Source organism: Parus major, chromosome 2, assembly GCF_001522545.3.
Source record: "Parus major isolate Abel chromosome 2, Parus_major1.1, whole genome shotgun sequence".
NCBI classification, from domain to species: Eukaryota; Metazoa; Chordata; class Aves; order Passeriformes; family Paridae; genus Parus; species Parus major.
In genome coordinates this window covers 132485040-132509602 of record NC_031769.1, presented here as the reverse complement: position 1 = coordinate 132509602, position 24563 = coordinate 132485040, and the positions used below count along the sequence as shown (strand labels likewise).

The window sequence follows — 24563 nt, the reverse complement described above, 5'->3', positions numbered from 1 at the left end:
CCCATTCCTCATGCCACTCAGACATCTTGTACTGCTGCACTTCATTTCCATTTTTTTTTCTCATTTGTATATTAAATTATGTTAAGGCTGTCAAAATGTTACTGCACTGCTACCTAACATCACCTTAAAGTCATGGCTTTGGTTGAAACTTGAGTTGAAACTGCCTCAAACTAGACATTCTCTCATTTAACTATTTTAAATTTAATGAATGCCCAATCACGTATATCTCCTAGTGATAAGTTTAGCTACAATTATGTCACTTTCAGAGACACCATTTGAGCCTCTGTTCCCCAAAGCCCAAGAGAATTTGCTGTGCAAAGGAGGACCATCTTCTCTTTTACCTTTTCAGCCTGAACTATTTTGTATAGAAAACTACTTATTACACCAGGGGCAGGACAGAAGATAGGGGTAAAAGAGAAAATGAGAGGCTGTATCTTATTAGTTAAGACATCATTTAGAGAAAATATTGGTGCTGGGTTGCAATAAACAAACATAAGAGGAAAACCCAGTTATCTGTTATCTAGTTTAGTGTCCTAAATATTTGGCTTACTGGACTTACCCAGGGTGTGATTTCAGGTCCATGATCTGAATCATACAGATCTGAACACGTTTGCCTAACCTTTGAAAAGATTTCCTTGTGTGGACCACTTCACTAGATTAAGGCTCAGCAGACATTTGGATCTACATTTTGTGTTACTTTGGTTCTATTACCACTGCAGTGCTGACAAATATTTTTCAACTTTGGCCATAACCCTTAGGGAATTTTTATATTAAGGACAGTAAACTATGAATCTGCACCCAATAGCTATGTCTGTCCTGAGCATGTTTATTTTTCCCTTTCTCCTTTTTATTTCATTGAATAAGGCTTAGCACTTGAAAAGTGTGCATTAGTTATGATATTTTAGGATCAAAGGCCTTAGTAATCCCCAATGAAACAAAATATTAATTGAAGGAGCCCTCTTGCAAAACAATAGTAACATACCTTCCAAATCTGCAGAGAGGGTGGCTACCTTTGGTATTCAAAGATTTCGTAGGAATGTTGACTTTTCCCTCTCTTTTCACATTCATGATAAAAGAGTCCATAAAGCTTCAGCTTTGATTAGCCTCTCTCTTTTTAGGCAGTACCATATGCATTGGCAAAATCTCTGCCTGGATTTGTAATATTTTTGAAGCTGAAAAATTCACTGACTCATGAATGTTGGGGACTGCTCATAGCACACTAATAAAAGATTCCCCAGCTGCCAGAAACATCAAATTTTGACAAGATGCAAGGCAAATGTGAGACATCTCCATATCTCCTACCCTGAAAAAGGCATTTTTGTCTGGACATTTTGTCACTATTTTAGCATGAGTTGTGGTTTACAGCTACTACTGAACACAGCTGGTGGGATCCAGTCTGCAGCTGTTTGAGATGCTGCAGGCTTTCCGAGATACCTACGTGGGGCTGGCAGAAATTGCACTGGAGCAGGTGCAGCAGACCACTGCCCTTCAGAAGACATAAAAAGCAGACAGGAGAGATACCTGTGGCATCTCAAATGACAATACACACTTTTACCTGGACAACTGAATCATACCCAGTAATCCAAGGCAGGAATACTGCAGGAATTCAAAGTGTAAAATTCAAAGTGTAACTTCAAAGTGTACTGACTCACTTTTTTCAGTCCTGTTTTAAGGGTATGTTCTGATTTAATAGACTCATTTCAATGTGTTTTAAATGATGTATGAAGTGATAAATCCAAATCACTAGAGGCATGAATATTTTTTCAATCATTATGCTGTTCTATGCAGTTAGTTTCCCTACTTGTTGCAACCAACCACCAAGCCCCCCTCCCTGTAATTTCCAAAAGAAATATTTTAAAGTATTTATGAGATATTTATCTGTAGTTATTCCACTCTTCATCTTTGCAGGGCCTTGACTGCCTTGATCTGGAAATCCTCTATTTCCTGTAGCCAGAATAAAATGTATAAGCATATTTGCCTACACAACATCCTGTACTTCGGATTTTGGTTAAAGATACAATTAAGTGCAACTTACATAAAGAGATAGGAGTAGAAATACTCACAGTTCTGAAATTAAAATATTTGAAGGGTTTTTTTCAATTTTTTAGTTAATGCTAACAGTACAAAATGTTAACATCAGCAAATGGTTGGGTAGCTCTGGCAACTACCCCAGACAAGGTGTAAGTGGAGTACAAAGATGGATTGAATATCTTTCCACAGTTTCTCCCAGAACTACATTCTTCTGTTCAAATAAATGACATAAACCAGTGCAGAAAGCTTCACATTAGTCAAATAGTATTTATTTTTTTTTACAGTTATTGCAAATATTTGCAGTGTTTAGAGGAAAGAATAACAGCACTGTTAATAACCACTGATCATCATTTAGGATCTGGAAAGACATTTAGATTGAAACCCTTACTTAAAAGAGATCAAGATATCACCTCCAGTTCTTTCCTGTTCACTTATGCACTCGGACCTCAAGAGGAGTCAATTAATGCTTCAAAGTTATGTTAGAAATTCAGGCTGGTACTATTTGAGTATATCTGGCCTGCTTCACATCCAAATATAATTTTGATCTTCTGTCTTTAGATAGTTATTGTCATATTTCTTTATCTGTTTTAGTTTGAAATGTGCATTAGTCATAGTACATCTTAAACAAAACAGGTCATCTGGCTTGATCATTAGTGCCTCTCATCTTCAATAAAAGCACTAAGAATACTAAAATCCTCATCAGACTAATTAGTAAGAATGCCCTTGAGCCAGCCACAAGTCTTAGTGAGGATTTGTCATGAGGTCACAAAGCTGCTATAAGTGATCTTTTTAGTTACTTCCTTTAAGTAATATCTGGACATTCAATGGAGATCACAGACATGGAAATCTCCGGTTTGGGAGTATCAGTATTTTTTCTCATATAGATAATTTCAGTGCACTAATTTCATTACAGTTTCTATTAATGAAAATTGCTCATATGCAGCTGACAATATAGAAATGTAACAAATACTGACCAAGGACGAAAAATAGCCAAATATAAAATACTTTACTTGACAAATTGAATGAGAAATCATTGAAGAGATCATAATCTCCTTCCAAAGATATGTATTGTGCCATATAGAGAAAAATAAATAAATGCACAGTGGTTAATTTATTTCTGGTTTGCTTTAAGGACTATATTGTGCTTTAATAACTTTTCTGAAGTTTGAGTCAATCCTTTCTTTTATTTACTTTAGTTTTCTGTCATTATCACTGACGTACGATTATTCAAATTTTAAAATTACACAATTTACCAATGAGTCAGAGTCATAATTCCATATAGCCTTTCAGGTCACTTCAAGGCTTGATTCAGCACTATTTAAGTCAGTATAAACATTTCAGGAAATGGTAATGAGCACAAATCTGCACTAAACAATTCTATATTTTGTTTTCACGTTTTGTTAAAATTTTATTTTTTTCCCCCAGTTACAAAGTTTTGCCCAGAACTGACGTAGTGGCATTTCTGAGAAGTAGCACAGGATTCATTCTTAAAAACTGCAATCTTATTGTACTGTTGATTAGCAACATTCTATAAATCTAAATCTGGTAAGGTTTGTTTTATTGTTCAATATTTAATGGTGTTACTAGGCTTCAGGATCAGCATTTAGGCAAGGCTTCTATCCTGGAACCTACACTCTTCAAATCCTGAAATCCTTGTTTTCACACATATCTTATTTGTAGCCGTGGAAATTATTATTTGTGCCCAACAAGGTGTATGACTTCCCAGTTGCACACTGTGGGATGGAATCAGGGAATAGTTTGGGCTGGAAGGGACTTTAAAGATATTCTAGCTCCAAACCCCTGCCATGGGCAGGAACACTTTCCACTAGACCAGGTTGCTCAGAGCCCCATCCAGCCTGGTCTTGAGCACTTCCAGGGGTGAGGCATTCACAATTTCTCTAGGCATCCTGTTCCTGTGCCTCATCACACTCACAGTAAAGAACTTCTTAATATCCAATTTAACACACCCACATTCAGTTTAAAGCCATTACCTCTTGTCCTGTCACTACAAACCCTCAGAAAAAGTCCCTCTCCAGCTCTCTTGAGGCCCTCTATAGGCACTGGAAAGTGCTCTGAGAGCTCCACAGATTGTGTTCTCCAGGGTAAACAATTGTTTTTACTGCAAATGAACCATCTAACTGTATTTGCCTTACGGTACTCAGAAGGCTGAAACCTTCTTCTTCATTTCTCTCTGTCAGGGCCCAGTCCACCTGGAATTTCAGGGCTGAAATTTCAATTCCTGAAATCTAGATTGGTAGAGTTTTATTAGAAGTTTTGTCCCCGAAACAAACTCTTATATTCTCCTAATGAAGTGCATATTTTCCACTTGTTACTTGGCTGTTTCCAGTATGAGCAGAATTACTCCATCCTTTGACTTGATGGGAAGCAGATCCTTTAAGATGCTGCTCTACTCTCAAAAGCAAGGCTGCAAGTAACAGCATTGTGGGTTTTATTATCTTTCAGGGATTTCCATTGCAAACAGAGAGGACCTGTAAGGAACAAGATGTTTCATCTAATGCCTCCTTTCAGAAGGGAAACACAAACCAAACAGTGACATACATCCAACAGTTAAAAGTGTTGATAAATTCCCCTGTGTTTGCAATAGATAAAAAAAAAAATAACTTGGTGATTCACCAAAGGAAAAAAAAATAAATAATTTTCTTAAGAAGGTGTCAGCTCTGAAGCATTTATCCCAGGCAGAATGTAATGTGGCCATTACCACAACCCAACAAGGTACAGACAACATAAAAACAATTACAATTTAATAGGTTGCATTTTCAAACGAAATTAACTATTCAAACCAAATAGACTTGAACATATGACCTTTTTAGAAATGTGGTTTTAAACAAGGAAAATTAGAGGTAATAGTTTCAGGACAGCTCCCCATAATTTTTCTTGTTATTGTTTAAGAATCTACAACCCTCTGAACAGCTCCCTATAGAAATAAGTTTTGTGGTTGATTATCTTTCATTTTTTACTTGTAATGATATTTTGAGTCCACTGGAGAAGAGATGACAATTTTTCTACCTGGTCAACTGGTTCAAAGCTAAGGTATAACAGTAATATTTTTTTTCAGGACCTAAATTTTACTGTTCCTTTCCAGAACTGTTTACTGATATTTCCAGTCTGTTACTCTGACAGTAATGTTTCAATTATATAAATATGTTTGTATGTGTCCAGATATGCTTATGGGGTGACTTTTCTCTTTCTAAAATTGTTGTTTGGTGGTTTTTTTTTCTATTTTCATCCTCAATCACTAGTACATGATCCTTCGTAGAGAATTAATGTCTTTGTAGAGAATGAATTAATTAAATAAATGTTAACAAATTTTTAACATTTTTGCCTCAATGTTTTTGTTTTATTATTTGTCATGCCAAATATCCTGGCCTAGCAGGCAAATTAGGCAAGCCATCCTTTCTAACTAGTCATTTAATCCCAAATAAGACCCCCAGTTTTACATGAGAATTACATATTAGTGTTATGTATTTTCCTTTTTTTTTCTCAATTGATGCTAGTTTTCTAATCACAAATATTTGCAGCATATTCAGCATGCCATTAATCTCTTAAGAACAGTATTTTTTATATTTCCACAAAGCAATGTAAATAAAATGTTATTTATGGTAAAAAAAAATCCACAATCACTGAATTATCTGAGAACCTTTGTAACCTGTTCATTGCACAGAAGGAATCCAGTGCTTAGGATAAATTGAGGGGGTTGCTGATAACATTCAGGATGTGTGCATGGGAAGTTACAAACCCAACTCTCCAGTCCACTGCCTAATAGATTTCTAATACCATATAAATACTTTAATAATCAGGTGACTGTGTAAACTGAGCAAACAATATGCATCAGCCATCTTCCTCATTTGATGGAGAAGATACTGCCAGTCTCATTCTTATGTCAGTCACGGATTCATTCTCTCCACAGCTGTAGTTTGTGTCTTCTGCATTTGAATTCTGATGGTGTTTTGCTTTAGTCAACATTTTAATATATTATTTTTATTGCTTCAAGAGAAATCAGAAATGAGGATTTTCCTTTGGATTTTTAGACAAGGATTTTTTTTTTTTTTATTTTGTTTGGTTTTAGAGACCAGAATTTAAATCAATGTACATTTTATTGATAAGCACTTGAAAGAAGTCATATGGGCAAATCAAGGGTAATAATCAGCATTGTTCCCACCTAATCTGAACTGTGTTGATTTTCTAAGGAACTAATGTGTTAATTGCTATGTTTCTTGCCTCACATATGTTATACTAGTGAACTAGAACCCAGCCAAAAATACCCAGATCCATTGGATTTACTGAGTTTCCCAAACTGAGCAGACCTTGCTCCTACAAGGCTTCCTGATTTTTGTCACCCTTATGAGGAGTGCAGTCAGTCAGTACCACATGAGCTAAATAGGACCTGAGAATAACCAGTGCTTGGTTTGATAATTCAGCTATTCAATCTCCTCTTGTCTCCAATGTCTTTTTTTTTTTTGGAAGGGTGAAGATATGAAGGCAAAGAATAAAAAAATTAACAAGTGCTGAGGCACATTTTCACAAATACTCCAGTCTTTTAAAACAGAAACTATATGGGAAGAAATCTTAATCTTCTTGCTTCATGATAGGAAAGAAGAAGCTTATGAGGGGATACAAACTTCTATTCCTCTCCACCAAGTGAAGAGACAAAGTTTTCATTTGCTCTTTCTCTGTTAAGCAATGGTTCTGCATACTTTCACTCCTTTGGACTTTAGTGCCTACAATTTTTCTGATAATTTGATGTAAAATGAAAAAGTTTTGTCTTGTTTCCTCCAGACTAGTAGAGAGAAATGGTCAAGAAATTAAGTAGGTTTTAACTCTCATTTTCATTAAAAAAAATCTGGCATCAGGTTCTGTATTTTGTCCATTAAAATAGCTAAACAGATAGTCATTAAATGGTTTCTGCATAAAACAATTGTACTTGCAAAACTCTGTGTGAAAATGAACTTCGTCCTTTTACCCATCTTGAGCTTTGTTTTTGTTGCTTCATTAGGCTATTATTCCTTGTGACTAGCAGAATTTTCCAATTACTTATGGTATTGTCTTCGTTTAGTGGCTATTTGAACACTCAATCATATTACTTTCAGTGGGAGCTATACAGATCCTGATGCATTCTTTAGGGTTTGGAACCATTATAGTAAAATCTTGATAAATGTTTTCTGTCAACAAAAATCCAATTTTAAAAAAAAGTATGTATTAATTGTGTACATAAATATGAACAGTAAGCTATGTCTAAAAACAAAATGTATATTATCTGATACTGAAAAATCCCCCTGAATTTCCATTTCCTTGTTTTTAAATATATGGAGACCAATTCTCCTCTTGCTGCCAGCTGATGCCATGAATCTGTACACAGACAAAAGAGAAACTGGGAAGGGCTGGGAATTTCATAATTCTCTGAATGCCAACTGTCCTGACATTTCCATCTGGTAGAACAATGTACATTTCTGAATACATGGATTTACACTCTTGTCTGGTAATGCCATCCTTAGATTATTTTTGTCAAATATTTGCCAAGATTTACACTTGGCAGAGTGTAATTGAACATTTGTATGCATAAAAAATAAACTACAACTATCACTTGCCCTTTTAACATTTGTAGTACATTATGTCATGATGTCTGCTATATTCACCAAATACATAAGCAATCTGTGACAGAGCACTGTAGATGAGATTGGTAAGGATTAGGGAAGGAAGTTGCCATTTTTATCTGTTCCAGACTTTGCATACCCTTCCTAAGTGTAGAATATATTGATTGAAAATTCTGACATTTCACTTTCTATTATAGCAGCTGTCCCCTGTTTCCTAAATGGCAGCCAATAAACATGACCGGTGGCCTCCAGATATTTACAGGCTTCAAATTTTCTAATGGCTCATTATACATTCCCCACATATTGTGCTTGCTATGGGATCTCTAAAAAGTAAGGTATGGCATTACATCAGCCACTTAGAAAATTCTGTCATGATTCCATGCCAGTAAGAATATTACTAAATCACCAGAAAGAATATCTCTGTTTATTCCCTGAGTTTCAGCACTCACCTCTTGAGGTGTTGCATGCCTTCATCCTGCTTGATTGGAAGATATGGAGCCCTCTAGGGTAAAGTTAATGACATGGTTGGACCAATGGAGAGTCTTGTAAAGTTAGGTCTGCATATTGAATTGATATTGTTCAATGGAAAGTGTCCTAAACCCACAAATGTTAATCCTATTATTCCATCAATATTGCACAGGATCTCTTTAGCTGAAGTCTAAAACTCTTTTACTAAACAGGTTTCTCAATTTGGTATCCTCCATTAAAAAGTTCTATTTAAAAATCTAGGAAATCTTTTCCTCATTTACCTAATGCAGATCTCCTTTTTCTGAATGTCTGCTGGTCACATCTCGCTTAACAATGGCAGAATCCAGAAGTATCATGAGCTACTGAATCATTCAGGATATTCAAAATGTAATTTACATGCTTTCCCCCACTGATTAAAAGAAAATTTTCTAAAGAAATAGTCAAGGTAAATACCTCTGGCATCACAAAACAACAAGTAATGGGTGCTCATGAAGCCCCAGTTGATAGCCCAGTGGCCGCTGCACCTGCAGCTGACAATGCAGTACTCTTGTCTCTGATCTTTAAACCATTTAGCACTTGCTTCTCTGGAGGGATTTCTGCAGAACTGAAGATGATTCAGTACTCCTTTTGATAAATGGTTCTTGAAAGCCCAAGACATGCTCTGTCTGGAAGAATTCACAGCCATCTGCCGGGAAGCTAATGTATTCATCTCGCACATACAAATGGCTTCGTGGATGATGTTTCACAGCTTTGCACTAATATGACTTTATTGGCACTGAAATCAACCTGCACCACTGCAAAAATGGAGTTATAATTTGACCCATGGATTCTATTTAATGACACAAACCCCTCATTTACAACAGCAGGAAAATATGTGGGAAGAAGGATTTCCTCTAATATTTTCCTTCTAATTTCTCGTTTACTAAAATTTGCATTTGTCTCACATTGAAGAAGAAACCTAAAAACTAAGAAACCATGTTTCTCTCTTTTTTTGGCTTCTCTCCCCTTCTATCCTCCCCCCTCCCCCCCAATTTTATTCAAATCCTTTGGTTATTCCTAATTTCATACTTTATTTTGTAACTGAATATGAATGATTTTTAAATGGGTTAGGGAATCCCTCATATATTTTCATCACTGGCATCAGGATAAACGTTTCCAAGGTGTATGTATTATTTTTGATTGCATGTTGATGATGAATATATTTTCCATCAAGCTACAAGATTGTACCAGTGTCATCTGTGTCTGAGATTTGTCTTCCGTGCTCAAGAAAATGTATGGAAGAAGCTGAGGCTTGCACCTCTGAAGTGTCCCTGCAAGACATACTGCTGGGTGACTTTCACCCTGAGAAAAATCTCCTGTGATGCATTTCTTCCCCTACATTAACCATCTTGAATTCACAGGAAAGAGCCTATTGGTCTCAAGGGTGAAACTTCAGATTTGAAAGTGATGTGGAATCCAAATCTGTTGTTTCAAGCCTTCACTTAGAAATAGTCACATGAATTATAAAGTCAACCTTTTTAAAGCCAGTGATGCAGAAATCATGCACTCCTATTCTGATGCCTCATCCTATCAGATCCTTGGTTTACAGTCGTGGATTCCACTGAAGTCAGGGAACCCACCTTGGCTGTGGGATGACACAGGTGTAATTGGAAACAACTCTTCTAAGTGAGACAATGCATTTAACAATTGTAAACCAATTAATTTACAGCACAACCAGGGGCATATGTTTGGGCTTGTGAATCCATAAGTATCAATGGGATGAACTTTTTTTGCTTCAATGTAATTGATTTAGAGACAATGGGGAATTTGGCCCCTCTGGAAATCCAATAGACATTCCATAATCACTTTGCAGTTTAAGTAAATGCAGCTTAATATCTAATTGTTGTTGTTCACACATAGCTTTGCGGTTCTCATAAATCACAGTACCATTTTAATAATCAGTATTTCCAGACAATTTTGCAGTTAATTCCTAGTAAGCAGGACTTAAGAATTCATGAAATAGCCTTTAGCCACTCCCTAATTTCCTATGGTATTCAGGTGCTCAATAAGGAGCTAGGTCTTGTTTTCCATAGATGTCCTTCTAACAGCTTTACTCATATATCGATAAAATGTGTTTCTGAGCATAATATTCTCTTGGCATAATCATTTGTTCATTCAGAATTACCATCTGTGCCTTGCTGGAGACTTCATTCTTTTATGAAACTGGCAGTGATGACAAAGTTCATTTGAATTCCCAGGACATGCAACCATCAAACAGTTTGAAAATCTCTTTTCCAAGCCAGTTTTCCCCACTGACAGAACTTTTAACAACAATTAATGATTTTTTTGTTGTTGCTGTTGTTCCATGTTTCATGGAACACTGTCCACCATCCTTCCCCTCCTCCCACTATCATTTTCTCTACCAATTTCTTAGCTAATTCTTGATGGATGAGACTCCCTGTGAAGGCCATCAGCATTTGTTTTTTAATCAGCAGTACAGATTGCTCTTGACTTAAATGAAGCATATTTCCCACCCAGGGACTGAGCACACTGCCTTCAAGCAGATCATATTTAAAAATAATCCTACAAAAAGGTCCTATATCATATAAGGCATAAGAAAGAAAAAGGAAAAAAAACCACAAGCAAATACCTTTTGAATGCAAAGGTAAATATATTTTCCTTATCATATTTATGAGAGGGGAAAGATTCCTTTTTGCTTCTTTCTTACACTTTACAAGTACTGAATTCACTGCTAGCATCCTGTAGCTTTTGAACCTAGCGGCCAGAAGATCAAAAAAGCTCATCTTTTCTTGCTTTTGATTCTTTCCACTAGATATTTTCAAATTTTCTGGGTTTCAGTTACAGATTTTTTGTAGCAGGTGACATGGTAATTTATTTTTCTGCCTACTTTAAAGGTCTTTTTTACAAGGAAGATAAATGCATAGCCTTGGCTCTTGGTACTATGCAAGACTTCCAATCACAAACAGAATAATTAAAATCCCTGACACATCATGTGAAAATTTAATGGATTGAAGGTACCTAGTTCTTTCAGTTATGTCTGAATCACATCCTTTTTTTTTTTTTTCAGAGTTTTCAATAACTAATTTGTACAAGGTTATCATATACAATTCCCTGCACATTCTGTTGGCAACCTAGAAACCCGACTTGGAATGTGAATGTTGAGTTTTTGAAGTGCCCAAGTGATCCTTCTCAATGTGGAACCCTTTAGGCCAGCAGAAGTAGCCCAGAACCAGGACTCAGTCTCCCTCTAAAGGAGTCCATCTCTCTACAGTGATTACAATTCCTGATGTTTTGCTCAGAAAAACCTGTATTCCAGGTCAACACAGTGGAGTGGTGCACCGTGACGTAGGTAACACAACTTGTGGAGGGGTCTCTGGCCTGAAGAAAGAGGCAAAAAGATGGGACAAGTTCATCCTGTGAAGCTGAACCAGAAGTTCAGTTTCACTGTCTGTACTGTGTGCATGCCAGGGTGGTTTGCTGCTGTCATTCACTAGAAGTTTCTTTCCATCCTGCTTCCCTTTGGTTGTGTGACACATCTACAGAAAGCTGTATTGCTTGGTGATGCAGTTCAAGTTCCAGAAAACAACTGCATGAGCAGAGACGTGATCTGGACATTTCAGTTTTTTATATATAAAATAGTTTGCTAGAAATATCTAGAAGAAAACTGAATCACAAGCTCATGTGCAGTGTGCAATGTGTAATGTCAGGGAGAGATGAGCCACCCACTTCTTCCCTGGTGCCACAAAGCAGAGTCCTGTGCAGTGGACTTCTGTGTGCTGAAGGGATTATTAACCACTGCCTTGAGGAACAGTCTTCTCATTATCTGAAGTTAGATTTTTTTCCCAGAAAAATTAAGATGTTTCACTCAATTAATAATTAAATTATCAAAAATAAGGTAGTTATAAATTAAACTGCAGGCATTTCAGGATTACCAGAAAGGTAATGGAGCTCCTGCCTTACATTAGTTTACACGGAGGCTTTCTACAGCACTGTCACCCTCCTCAGGTCAGGAGGCAGCCAGCAGCAGCAGGGTGCTGTGAGGGCTGCCTGCTGCTCCAGGTGAGCCAGGAGGGAATGCAGAGAGGCAGCAGGGCTGGCAGGCACCCAGACCTCAGCCAGAAGGGGCCAGGGTGCTGAGCAGCACATCAGGGCTGGGTCTGGAGACAGAGGCCAGCCCAGGGATTGCCCAGGCAGTCTCAGGGCTCACGCAGCACGGAGGCCAAGGCAGAAATCCCCAGCAGTGGGGTCAGAACAAGAACAAGAAGCTTCTCCAAGCTCCTGCTGACAGCAAAAGTGCTGGCCTTGGACTCAGGACCCACACCTCCACCCTCCTCCCTGGGGTGACCATGCACTCAGGACACTGGCAAGGTCTGAGGTAAACAGAAGCTGCAAGTTTTAAGTAAAAACTTTCGTAATAACCAGCCAAAATAGCTGAAGTGTATTTAGAAAGAAATGTGTTAAGGTAGGCAGTAGTACAAGCTTTTTATTGATTCTTTCTCAGTCTCTAAATGCCAGTGATTAATTTACACCCTGAAGAGTGACTTTTACTGCAGTCATTAGTGGGAACACAGATGCTGAATTCTTGGCAAAGCCAGTGATATAACCTGTGCTGTTGGGCATTGCTATGAGGGAAAAAAGAAGTATGAGTATTTGTAAAATGCCTAATTAAATGACTTCCTTGATATCAGTAAACGGTTCCATAGTTTTTTGAACACTAACAGGGGCTTTTATTTTTTATCCCTAAAACCTCATCTCCCTCTATGCTGTACAGCTCAGATTAGTCATATCCTAGATATTAATTCTCTTCCAGCTATAGATTTAGGGGAATAATAAATATGCATTTTCAAGATCTACCAAGGAAAAGAGAAGGTTATTTTTCTGTATGCTAGATTTCTTGAATCAACAAAAACTGACACAAAAGCTGCCAGGCTTGATTAGGCCATTGGTTTATCTAATGCAGTGTCTTGTTCACAACTCATAGAACTCAAATAACAGAATGGTTCTGAATTTTAAACCTATGCATCATAGTGTTCTGCAAATTCACATTACAAGAATATTGAAAAATAAAAGCTATAAACTGCTATTTTTAAGAAAATAGCTTGGAAAATCTGGTCCATCTTAAGGTCTTGCATAGCTTTGACTCTTTACTGGGGTCCTTGCCAATTGACATCATAAGAGGCTGAAAAACACTTCAGAATTTTACTGCATTTTTCACCTGTAGTTTTGTGCTAAAGCCAGTGAAGTTTGAATGTTTCTGGATCCATGCCCACAATGGATTCAAAATTCAAAGATTTTGTAAGGCCTTCTGACTTGACTTTGCAAAATGCACTCCAGAAGCAGATCAAGACTTTTCAGTAATATAGACATAACTGTATTGTCATCTGAAGAAAACAGCTAGAGTCAAACACTTAATGTGAGGAGAGAAAGGGAAGCAGGCAGGGCCAATGTTCTGCTGTGCTGAATGGAATGCTTGACTTGAAGGCCCCGGGATGGTACTTCATGTTAAGAACATTTGTTCAGCAGATGCACTAACTTTGGAAATTAAAACTTCACCATCTACCCTGCACAGAGGAAAATTAAGCTCTAAGATCCAAAACTAGCAGAGGAATTTCAAAAATTGTTTGAAAGTGACCAGAAGTGGTTCTGGTCAAAAGGCTTCATGAGAAGCATTGTTTAAAAATACTGAGCTGGCAGTCCAAAGACAACTTCTCAAAAACATCTACAGAAAGGATCAGGTAGAACAATACATAACTTGTCTTGCAGCTTTCTTACAGATAAAATGAGGCTTTGAAGATTTAGTGTATCCAGTGTAATAGAATCTTCCTTGGCTCCTTAACTTTTGTTCTTTTTGTTGGGTTTTTTTTTGGTGGTAGTGGTAGTAGTAGTAGTAGCAGTGAAGAAGCTTTGCAGGTACTGAGCCCATGGTGCCTTTATTAATATAACTGGTCTCTTTAGGTTCATACCTGATGCTGCTATTAGGCTTATCTCCAGATCTGTGACATTATGGAGACTGAGATGAATTAGATCTTCCATCATAGACTGCTCCCCTTCAAAGTAAGTTGCATCAGACTCTGCAAAAGCCAGAATTACTTGTTTTGCTCAGGAAAATTTGAACAAACATTTGTCAACTAAATAGACTTTACCACAATAAATTCACAGTAGATGGAGCTGGTAGTATAGCCATCCCTTCTTTTAGTATAGGAATTATCTCAACCAAGATTGTCCGAAGAAGATACTCTTTTGATAAATAACATTTGATGATGTTCTTAAAAAAAAAAAAAGGAAAAAGAGAAAGTAGCAATAACATCTTTCTATCAGATTCCTTGTGGTATACAAGAACACACAGAGGTTACAAAACCTTCAGCCACATGGTGACTGTTACCTTTCCTATTGTTGACAGTGGGTTTGAATTCTGGATTTACAGCTGGTGATGACAGACCCAACATATTAGAAACTTGACTGGTATTTTATACCAACTTGATTGGTATTTTATACCACATAGCTATGATGAGGGAAATACCCACAGTGTCACCTTGACATGGCACTTGTGAAGTTTCATGAAAGCTGGAAAAAAGGCAGGAACTTGCTTTTCATGTAGTGACCTAGTAACTTTAGAGACCTTTTTTCTTTAGAAATATAGTGCAAACCAGAATGTTAAATACCTGATTAAGTTAATATGAAATTAAGACTTGTGCTTACAAAGGACACATAGTCCTGATTGTCATTACTGTGATCTGAGTACTATGGAGAGCCAAATACAAACAGGCAAAATAGTCACATTAGAGAAAGAATGTCAGCATAACCAACTGCTTGTTCGTTTCTACTTGCACCAATCTGCCAGCAATGCTGAGCCAATGCATTGTACCAGATTATTCACACACACTTCACAAGAGTCCTTTATTCCAAAGACCTTCATTCCATAAAATGTTCTTTCAATTTGGAAGCAGAAGGAATGCCTCACACTTCCTTATCCATACAACAAATTATATATATTCGTATACATACTGCACAGACAAATATAGATACATATAAACACAGGAACAGATGAAGAGCTTTGTTTTGGTTTCTTTTTCTTCATCACTTTGAGCATCAAGAAGGATGACATTGCCTAAATAACTTTTATTCACAGCAAGTGATATAATTGTGATGCCACAGTTATCAGATACTAGATGGATTGTGCATTGTTGGCACCTGTTTATTCTTACGTGTATTATTTTTGACAACTTGAAAGGAAAATTATGGTTGAATTTTTTAAGGAAACATGATTCAGACAAAACCAGTGGCTTAGGGAAAATGAACTTGAAGAAGTGTGGATTTACTTCTTTGTTGTAGAAATGGCTGTTTTCCTTTTCTTTGCCTTTTTTTTGTTTTTTGTTTTCTTTCTTTTCCTTTTCTGCGTAAAAATATTTTATATATTTATATATAGATATATAAATAAAATATATATAAAGATATATATATAAAAAATATAAATATACATAAATCTATTTTGTTTATATTTACTCACTGTGAATGGAAAAATACATCTACTCTGACTTTAAAGTTTCTTATCCCAGATGCTAAAATGCTATTAATAATTTTGCTCAGGAAAATTGCTGTGAGTTCATAAACAAATGCTGTGGCTTTACTTTTCATATGAATTGTCAATGGTGCTGCAGCAAAGATGGGGTAACTGGGTAAACTAATGTTGATTTTTGCATAAAAATTGTTTCTTGTGAGACGTTTTCCATACATTCTAACATGGTCAGTCATCTTCAGTAAAAAAGAATGGATTCTAAGTTTTAAGTCAAAACCTAGTGATAGCAGAGAAATTTTCCTTACAACTTAGCAGGAGTGGATTTTCAGTGTATATTGGGTGCACCAGGTCTGATCATAGCTCATTTCCCTATGTGAGGATAAAAAGTCTCAATATATTGTTATTCATGAAGCATGAAATTACTTATTTTTAAGACCCAAATTATAAACTTCTAAAATAAATTAAAAGAAAGTTTTCCTGGAAGATTAGTTGTTATGACTGAAAGTCTTTACCAGCAAAGTAACTGACACTCTACACTCAAAAAATCAAGCAAATATGAATGTTTATTTTTCTCTTTCTAACCTGATGAACATGGTATAATTTCAGCAAGATCTTAAATTAATGAATTCTAGTGGAGACATCTGACTGGGAAGCACTCCATGTGCATATTGATTAATATGCTCATGTGTATTTTCTGTATGTGTATATGCATTGCAAATCTGATTCCACATACTCAGAGACATATATTACAGCACTTCACAAAATAATATATTTAACATTGTGATTTTACAGGCTTGCTTATTATTTAACCATTCTGTAAGCAAGCCTTACAGGTTTGCTTATTATTTAACCTAGATTATAACTACTCCAAATTACTTAACTGCAAGCACAGGCTAACTGGAGGATTTCTTTACCAGGCTGAACATCATCTTGCACTGCCATTGCTTCTCAACCAGCCACATCTTGGTATCATTTCTCTGTCCTTAGCTACCTGGATTTTTAATTCTCAAAGCAATTCCTTTACTGTGAGGATGGATACAGTAATGTTTAAGAGGGTGAAAAATCCTCTTTTTATATATACAAGGAATAACCCCCCCCCACATTTCATTTTGACCTTTGCTTAATTCCCCACCTGTCTGGGGAAAGCAGGACAAGACATTTGGTGCAGGTGAATGACAGAGTCCAGGGAGGGCAGGGACATGGATGTGCTGTCTCTCTCCCTGCAGAGCTCCTCACTCCTCTCTCCACCTGAGTTTCTGAGACACATCTCAAAGACACAGAGTGCCCATTGACTACATGGAAATCAATACCATACAAGATGGAACTTGATTAGTTTCTAAATTAAGATGAATTAGAGCTTTCTGTCTGTTTTGAAGGGACAGTCCCAGCTGCCAAGGCATGGCTTGTGGTGAGCCTTGCTGGAGGAGCCTGCAGGGAGCATGGGGAGATCCTCAAGCTTCCATGGATAAAAAATTTAAGTTTTCCCACTCCATCATTGTAATTCATGCATAGAAGATGAGAAAATAAATAGTAAATTAGTAGCTGATAACTATCATTGAGATGCATTCATAAGCTCAGTTAGTTTAGAAGAAATTGAGCCTACCTTTTCCTGTAGGTGAGAATTTCTGCCTCTGACCCCATGTATGAGTTCAAGCTCATCCAGGAAGGGTCTTTGACTTTAATCATCCATAGGGTTTTACAATATAGTGATACTCCCTTCCATGGTTACAAGTGTGCTTGTCTAGGAAATTAATTTATGACTGGGTCTGTGGAATCCCAGCTTTTGTTTAATAAGCACTTAGGACACTTCACTCATGGCACCTTGGTATTACTATGCCAGAAGTAGTTAACATTTCCTATAAAGTATATCTTTGCTGCATTTTTTTCATTTATTAATGATAACTTGCTCAGAGAGAATACACATATTAACACTGCAATATTTAGACAGTGTAAATTTTTCTTTGCTTTCCTCTACAACTAAATTTTATTCTTATCAATATAGCCTTCAATGTTTTTTGCATGACACAGCATCTCTCTGAAGCTGCAGTTTAGAAAAAATAGTGTTTGAAATTTTTCTGGCATATGAAAACCCACTGTCTATGGAGAAATTGGAGGCATTTCAAGTGACTGATACAGAATAGCAGTGGCAGATTTGAAGTGGTGTGAGTAAACTAACTTTAAGTATGATTCTTAAACAAACTACAGGGAAAAAGAAGAAATCAAAGAAAATAATTTCTAGGAGTTAGACTTTCATGCATATTAACTTCTAAATCATAAAACCAGGAGGACTTTTTAGAATGGATTTTCCAAAAGGTCATTTTTTTTTTGCATTCAGTATAAACTGGCACTAAATTTCATTATGAGTCTTACAGTGCATTAGGGAGTGCATTGTTATTACCAGTACTCTGCATTATACTGCCAGTGCTAGAAACTGAGACAATCAAAGATCAAAATTATGAAGATTTCCCCAAATTCTGCATCCCAAGTGTTTGCCAGGTCAGTATAAGTAGCAGCAAAGGAGCTGCAGTATGCACTCAAACATTCTCATGTGACTGTAGAGGCAGTTCCCTAAATCTGCAGATGTGTAGCACAAGGGAACAAATTGTAAGAACACATTATAAGAATCTCTGACTGAGATGGTGTAGGTTTGCCATGACAATTCAAAACTTGTCTTTATGGCTATGCAAGCTTAATTATTTTTTACTTGATATAAGAGGGAGAATCTGACCCATAAAACTGCAGCGAGAACAAATGGGGAGAAAAAGTCACATGGGCAGTTCAGGCTACCACTGATTTCTTTGCAGTAGTCTACATACAGTGCAATAACTCTGAAATGTGGTGTCAGCTAAAGCTGCACAGTGTCTCTTGAGAGTAACTTTTGAGGGTATGTAGCATCGGGTTCTTATTTACTGTACTGAGTTTGTGTGGCAAGGTTTTAGGAGCTGGGGATTACAGGGTAGGCTTCTGAGAGAAGCTGCTAGAAGCTTCCTACATGTCCAACAGATCCAAGACAGATGTGCCACTGGCCAAGGCTAGGTCCATCATCAACTGTGGCAGTGTCTCTGGAGCAATATATTTAAAAAGGTGAAAAAAACACCTGTGCATCCATCTGCAACCAGAGAGGAGTGAGGCTATGTGAGAGAAACAGCTCTGCAGACACCAAGGTGAAGAAGTAGGGGGAAGAGGTGGTCCAGGTGCCAGAGCAGAGATTTCCTGTACCCTTTGGTGAAGACAGTGGTGAGGCAGGCTGTCCTCCTGTCCATGCAGCCCATGAGGATCCATGGTGGAGCATATGAATGCCCAATTGAGGTTTCACCCCATCAGAAGCTCAAACTGTAGCAGGCTTCTGGCAGGGTCTGTGGATCTTTAAAAAGAGGAGCCCACACAGGAGTAGGTTTGCTGGAAGGACTTGTGATGCTGTGAGGGACCCACTCTGCTGCAGTGTGTTCCTGAAGAACTGCACTCTGTGGAAGGGATCACACAGAACTGTAACCTGTGGGAAGCACTCACACTGGAGAAGTTTATGGAGGACTGTCTCCAGTGAGAGAGACCCCACTCTGGAGCAATGTGAGGAGTCCTCCCCTGAAGTGAAAGGTACCATCTCCCACCCCCATCCCCCTGCACCATCTGGGGAGGAGAAGGTAGTAGAGAAAATCAGGAGTAAAGTTAGACCCAGGAAGAAGGCAGGGAGGGAGGTAAAACGTTTTTAAGATTTGGGGTTTTCTTTCATTATCCTACTATGTTTTTTTTCCCCAAAAAAGTTTGGTTTGCTCATGATGGTAACTGCTGAAGGAACTCTCCTTATCCTTATCTCAACTCACAAGCCTTTTTTGACCTTTGTCTTCTTTCAAGCTGAGGAGTGGTAGGGTGGCTTTGGTGTACATCTGTCATCTCATCAGGGTCAACCCATCACATGAAGTAAATTCTACTAAGGTAACTACACTAATAGAAATATTGATTGTACACCAGCTGGTTTTATCCATTTTATATTTGAATTTATGTACACGGTATCCTCTTCACAGTTGTGCAAATATTTATATGTTTAGTAGTGCAAAAACCCTTAATAACTTCTCAAATAACATGAGTCTGTCTTTAAAACTGGAGATGAAATGATGAAATACATAAATCTGTGACTCATCATTGCTATCCACCATTATTTTCACCTCCACAGCTAGACCAATATATTTTGAAAGTTGTTTATTTTCAAGGACTTACATAAGTGAAATGCCCAGGGGTTTACAGCACACTTTATCCCTCCTGGGAGAATTTTTCTATGTTCTAGCACTGTAAACTTGTTATCTCCCTTCTGTCTTTTTCTTCTGACTATGCAGTGCATTAAGTGTATTTTTTTATATTTCTTCTAAATTTCTGTTATCTTAATTTATTGTCATGCCCATTTGATTTGGTTATTTACTTAATTCTCTCTCCTTCCTACTGGTGGTGAGAACAGAGTTTCATTTTGCTTTTGACAGACTACCTCTTCAGTGGCAGACTATCAATGCTGGAGAAATTGTTAGTTTTGGGTTTTTTAAATTATGCTGAAGAGACTGATGTGCAGAACAACTGTGAATGTACTTACTTCCATTCTGCTTCTAACTTAATAGTTATCAACTTTGCTACTGTGTAGGAGTTCAGCATCAGTTTTGCAAGACTACGTTTTCATTGCTTGCATTCCATTTTCTTTAAAATATCTTGGTCCCAGGTCTGTATTTAATGCTGTAGATCCTGGGTTCTCTCAATTTTCTAATCTTTTAATTTGCTCAGGACCTTATTTTGACAGCCTCATTTAAAATGAGCAGTCCTTTACTCCATTATTACTCACTCACATTGAAATAATGGTCATCTTATAGGTCATCTTTAGTGAAAAGATAGCAAAAATTCATTTTCCCATATCCAAAGAAAAGTCATAGTGGTTTTGATTAAATGATAATTTATTTTATAATTTTTATTTAAATTATTATTTACTTTATCAATTATTAAATTATAAAATACACTGGTTTTTATTAAATTATGCATTTCAAGTTACCTATTTTGCCTATATATTGTAGCCATTGAACTGTATCCATGCTCTGTACCCATTGAATATCTTTCAAACTGAAGTCCACTGATTTCCAAGTGCAATCACTAGTACCATTTTCCCTGAAAGAGGTTTTTTACAAGATGGTGATATCTGTTTTCTATTAAAAAAAATTATTTCTTTTCTCTTTTTGTCTGTTTTTTCTTCATACACATTTGTTTCTTGATTTCCCCCTTTTTTTAATTTAATTTATCCTTTACTGTATACAACTAGTTGTGCAAGCTAACTTGTGAGACAGAAACCCTGATTTATCTCACTGAATTTTAAAAATCTGAGGTTCCCAATTCAGGAATTTATGATAAATTAAGAAAAACCTTCAGTGATTCAGGCTTTCTCAAATTTCAGTAGTCCCTTGAACATGATTATTCCTCTGTACTTACTATAAAACTCCTGAAATAGGTACTTCAGTTACTGAGGTTGTAGGTGGGGTGAATCTAAATGCTATTTCAAGCTTTCATGCATCAGATGAATGACTGTGTTGCTGGAGAAGTTATGTCAGTTGATAATCGTGTTTCTAATCTGGGTTTGCTTGACTTTAACTTCCAGCATCTGCATCTTGTTGCTCCTGTTGTAAAACAGAATGGGATTCTTAAGTAAATTGTCCAGTCTCGAAATAAAATTTGTATCTGTCTTGAAAACCTCTTTATTTTCCTACTGTTGTTCTTGCAGTGCTGCCAGTTTAACAGAAAGCAGCCTTCCAACAGCGCCATGTGCTGCAGGAATGCACAAAGGTACCCTCCGTGTCTCTGCTGTTTTCCTCCATGTATCCAGCAGCTACATTGGGTCTCTCAGGCATTGGGGGATCCTTCTCAGCTCCTGAATCTTTTTCTCTCAAATTCCACATCTTCTCATGCAAGATAATGCCCAGTTGTTGCTCATGAATGCTTGATTTGTGCTTGGCTGTTCTCACCTGCGTGCTGTTGGCATGGATGCCCCTGGGCAATGGGGCTACAGAGCTCTGCAGAGCTGTCTCCCCTCTGTAGAATTACCTCAAATTATGACACTTTAAGGTTTCTCTTCTGTTCCATTTGTCTTTTAAGAAGACAAAATATTTGAATCCCAAACTATACCTTGATTCTGTTTGGGCAAATTATTTCTATAAGAAATGAGCCCTAAGAAGTAAGCCTAAATGGCAGTCAGTGCCTCACCTTCAGAAAGCCATTCTCCAGAAATTCTAGTTGAGTTTAGTAGCAATGGAAGAACTTATACAAAGAACAGTGTACACTATGTGAGATAAACATTATGTAATTATAGTGAACCTGATATCAGAATCCCTTCCTATGCACAATATTGTATTCCAGGACAAACCAATGCACATACATTTCTGATTTCAGTATTCTGAAATATGCTCTATATTCCTGTTTACAAAACCAGAAAATCTGTCTAATGTTCAAGTCATTTTTTTTCTTTATAAATTATGCTGATCCAAATGTTACTTTCTAGCTACAGGGCTCTGATGCAGCTGGTGCTGTCTCACTTACACCAGTAAGTCTTTTTCCTGTACATTTCTGTCATCTGAAAACCATATGTACTTTTTAAACAATATATTTATATCCTTTAAGTGATTCATTGAACCAGCATACTTTTGTTTCTTGTTTTTCTGCTAAATTCAAATTAACTTTTGCTGCAGTGCAGAAATGAAAAGCAAGTGCATCATGTAATCCATTGTTTATCCATAGAATTGATACATCTAATAGAGATGTAAGCTCTGTACTGCATGTGAACTTTCTGCCTACCTTGTTCACTATTACAGAATATTAGAATTGAAGACATCTGTTTCCAATAGGCTAACAGTTTTCTTGGGATTCATACAACATTTTCATTTCTGCAGGTGGACCTCAATGATATTATAGTTTACTGCAGTGAGCAAACTTTTAGTTTTCCCTAGAGGTGAAGCATGGTAGATATAAAAAGGCACCCACCCAGTAACCTCCAAAAAATATTATCTCTATTACAGAGTGCATGGGTAAATATGCAGTATTTGTGTTAATAATTTTCAGCAGTGAAAGTTCCCTGAAGCTGTTATCTCACATCAGCACCAGATGAACACAGAACAAATGTGGGTACTCACCGAAGCCTGGCTGCTCCCTTTTGCAGCTGACAGCTCACATTCAGGAACAAGACAAGCTTTGGTGAAGCTCAGTTTGCTAACTTTGAACTGGTGTTTCAGAAAAAAAAGTATTTTTCAGCTGAAAGTGAATTCATAGGCTAAAGACATGTGACAGAAGGAAATAAAAAGACAGAGGTCCTTATTGAGCTAGTATTAGTAAGCCAGAAACTGAGGAAAGAGCAGAGTGAAGGAACGGTATAAAATCATGAAGGGAAAAAAAAAAAACAGAGTAGGAGGTTTAGCTCAGGTTTTCAAGATAATCAATTTTCAGTGAGTGACAGAAGCCAACACTTCCCTGCTGACCTCTCTGCCATCAGTCACCAACAGTTATTCCTCAAATGCCTTTAGGTTTTGAAGAAATTCATGCTTAGCCTTATATCATTTTAGTCTTGCCTTTCCACTGCGTAAATAACTGCTATACAATCATAAATAGCTCATGAACTTGCTTTCAGAAGGTCTGCATGTAGTAGAAGACACCCAAACCAAATTGTTCAGGTATTATGCCTGTCTTAAAGGTAGGAAACTACCTATGTCTTAGCCCTATCTCTGTTATGTTGCATAACATACACACAGTCACTAGTCTTTATAGATTATTTCTCATTAGTAATTCAGCAATGTGAATTCTTTTACACTGGTAGAAATAAGATGAGGTGATGAAAAACAGTGACCCAGATGTCATTTAGATGCATATATTCCAACAGATTAATTTCCTACCTTTTTCCTCTAAGGCCCTTGAATGGGTTTCAATAGTAGTGTGCTCTGGGAAGATTTAAAAAACAAAACAGCTTATGTTAGAGAAAAAAGAATTATTTGAGCATAGCTTTCCCAGTGGGATACTTTTTTAGTTTTATTGATAAATTTCAAAAGATTGTTATTGTCATCTCTACTGCTAGCAAATGTAGAATTTGTGTCTGTGTATCTGTGTGTGCATGTAGAAAGGTAAAGGTAACTGTGCTAGAAGGCTGTACACTGCTTCAGTCATTTGTCACCCACATAATATATTCCTGTGCACACTGAAGCATATTACAATTTCCAATGGGAAAAGGGAGTCTTTCAAATGAACACTAACAGCCAAATGCTAGGATTATCACTTGTCTTCTCTTTGTAATTGTAATGTAATTGACATCCTACATTATATTTCCATTTCAAAGAAACAAGGAGCCCTATTCAGCAGCTGTGCAATCACTCTCCAATTACCACTCCCATTTAGTCTACACGGATACTGCTGGTGGCCCAGGTTTTAGATTTCACTTCTGTATTAGAATAAACCAGATTCATTTTAAAGGTCAGTAATTATGCAAGTGAAAGGCATTTTAAATCGCATAAAAATTTTCACATTCATTCCTGAAATTATGATAGCCGGTGCAGTGCAAACTGTTTTATCGACATAGGAATCTAATAATAGAGCTACTGTCATGATTAATTTTGGTTTAGATCTAAGCCATTGCTTAAAGCAGTTTAATGCACGCAGTATCACTTACCAGTCTTCTTAATGTAGTTGTGGTCAACATATCTGTGAAAAAAAATATTCAGCAGCATTACTTCTTTATCCAAAGTAGTAGGCCAAACTCTTCCACTTGTATTGTATCTACTTCTTGAGATAATAAACAGCTTTCCCTCTGGAAATGGACAAATTAATTGCTTGCTCTTCAGGCAGTTTCCCTCCTAAAAATGTGTGTCCTGGAGGACATCATCATAGGAATAGGAAGTCAAGTTCCTGAGTGAATTATAATTGTGGAAATTTTAGTT

General features: G+C 37.0%; 1 long non-coding RNA gene across 4 annotated transcripts in view; it reads right to left on the bottom strand.

The window, feature by feature from the left end:
* Positions 1-24563, bottom strand: part of LOC107199834 — a 55880-nt gene that overhangs the window by 4862 nt on the left and 26455 nt on the right. Inside the window, exons 2-6 of one of the 4 annotated variants that reach the window (XR_004496214.1) lie at positions 24296-24327; positions 23529-23573; positions 22776-22862; positions 21085-21269; positions 15626-19091 (exon numbers count right to left, since the gene is read on the bottom strand). This is a non-coding gene — a long non-coding RNA (uncharacterized LOC107199834). Of the gene's footprint in view, positions 1-14074; positions 14183-15625; positions 19092-21084; positions 21270-22775; positions 22913-23528; positions 23574-24295; positions 24328-24563 lie in introns of those variants that run through there. The other 3 variants (XR_004496215.1, XR_004496213.1, XR_004496216.1) reach the window with 3 other exon arrangements.